Source organism: Zootoca vivipara, chromosome 2 (genome assembly GCF_963506605.1).
Source record: "Zootoca vivipara chromosome 2, rZooViv1.1, whole genome shotgun sequence".
Taxonomy (NCBI): Eukaryota; Metazoa; Chordata; class Lepidosauria; order Squamata; family Lacertidae; genus Zootoca; species Zootoca vivipara.
This window is the reverse complement of record NC_083277.1, coordinates 6,489,870-6,492,343: the sequence shown is the minus strand read 5'-3', so window position 1 is coordinate 6,492,343 and position 2,474 is coordinate 6,489,870.

Here is a 2,474-nt window from a genome sequence, read left to right as displayed (position 1 = left end):
CTGATCCTGCACTGTCCTTTTTATATTAACAAATACATAAATCTTCATCACAACAAAGTCAGGTGCCAAATCCCTCATGCAAAGTCTGGATCAGGACCATCTCTAGATTCCCCCCTCCCTTCCTTTGACCATATCTAATTGCAAAGGGAGAAAGGCTCTACATCTGTTTCCAGGTTGCAGTCCACAAGCTACTATATGGGTATATAATACATAATATCAAATACTGTACAATATACTGTATACAAGAGCTGTATGTGTATACAGTACGTATATATAATAGATAAGATGTGAGATTAAAAAAGGAAGATGAAGGAAGACAGAAAAAAGTGAAAGATAAAGATGACTGAAAGAGACAAAATAAAGAAGAATGGAAGTCAACTTTTAGGAGTAAAGAGAAAGAATGTTAAAATATATAACATAGCTGCCAAGTTTTCCCTTTTCTCGCGAGGAAGCCTATTCAGCATAAGGGAAAAATCCCTTAAAAAAAGGGATAACTTGGCAGCTATGATATATAATGTGGAATAAATATGCTTTTTATTAATTTTTCCATATATATATATATATATATATATATATATATATATATATATATATATATATGATGGGAAAATTAATAAAAAAACATTTTTTTAAAAAAAGAGATTCCTGCACTGTAGGGGGTTGGGCTAGATGACCCACGGGATCCCTCCCATCTGTACATTTCCATGACCAAAGGTCCCCTCTGTGCACCTTGCAAAGTCAGCAAGTGTCCCCACCTCGCTCACACCTTGCAGAAAAAAGCAAAGGACCCTCTTCTCCTGGCTTTGCAGAGAGGAAGAAGGGAAGGGAAGCCAGCGGGCGCTCCCTGGAATCTCAAGCGGAGAAACGGATCTCCCAGGAGATCACGGGGCGAAAGGGAGCGAGGGTCTCGCTTCCTTCCAGTTGCACCCTGGCAATCGGCTGATACCCCCAGCCCCAGCCCAGGGACGGGGGTCTCCTAGCACCCTCCTCCCTGCGATCAACGGGATCCCCTCCAGCCCAATGCACAAAGGGGTCCGGGTGAGGGGGGGGGTCTTACCGGATCCGGCCTCGGATGCAGCGCCGGGGGGGATACAGAGCAGCCGCTTCCCTCCACGTGAGGAGCCGAGCAGGAAAAGGACTGGGAGACGGAGGTAAACTCCTCCCCCGATGGCTTTCTTCTCTAGCAACGGAAGCTCGGTTCATCTTAACCCTTGGAAAATCGAGCAGCAAAAAACCCCCTCTATTTATTAGTGTTAGTATTAGTATTCCGAGAAGGCAGAAACGTGCGTGGCAAGACACCAACACGGGGGAAATAGAAACGGTGCTGGCCGTGCAAATAGTTACAGCATGAGTCTCTCGGGGTCGTGGGTTCGAATCCTGCATTGCAGGGGGTTGGACTAGATGACCGCTGGCGGTCCCTTCCCACTCTAAGCCTGTGGTTCTGTGAAGTTGCATTTCCCCCTCTTCTGGCGCAGAGAAAATGGTCAGAGCTCTTCGGAGGGGAAAAATGCGACATTTGGTGGGTGGGATCGGGCTAGCTAGCAAGAGATGGAGGCGGAGAGGAGGGGAAACTTGATTTATTTGGGGCTGGGGGAGAGAAGAAAGGGACAAACTCCCCCCTTTTGAGGCTTGGGTGCTTCTCCCTGCAGTTCAAACGCAAAGTGGGGCCCAAAGTGCATCTTGCGACCTCCTTGCAAGCCCCCCCCAAAAAAACTCTCTCTCTCCCCCCCCCCTGTTTCTGCCGGACTATAGACGCCCCTCTACAGCTTTAATCAATGGAACTGGCACCGTTAGAGGTGCCACGTGGTACCTGTAAAAGAACGATATTTTATTGGCGTGGCAGCAGCTAGACTTTGGAACTCCCTGCCTCTTGAACCCACAGGTATAGGGGTTTGATCTGGGGGTGGGGTGGGGGGCTGGCATTTGCCTCCCGTGCAATGAAAATAAGGAGAGCGACGGCGGGAGAAACGTGGTTTCCCTTCCCAGCCCTGCAATTTTTAGATCGGAAGGTTTTTTTTAAAAAAAATGCATAATGTTTTATGATGTTTTTATATACAGTATGTTGGAAGCCGCCCAGCGTGACTGGGGCAACCTAGACAGATGGGCTGGATACTAACAACAACAACAACAACAGCCACCGAGATGTTTGGAACGCCTGTCCTGGGATATCCGTGTGATTTGGGGAGGATGCTCTGAAACTAAGGGCTTCCAAATATATTTGCATATAATCCCCCGCCCAGCAACAAAGGATCAAGAGCAGGCATATGCAATCTTGGCCCTCCAGATGTTTTGGGACTACAATTCCCATCATCCCTGACGACTGGTCCTGTTAGCTAGGGATGATGGGAGTTGTAGTCCCAAAACAGCTGGCGGGCCGAGTTTGCCTATGCCTGATCAAGAGGCGGCTGAACCTCCTAGGGTTAAAATGAACTTGAAGTGGATTCCTAGAGAGGGAGGGAAAGTGGAGAGGATTC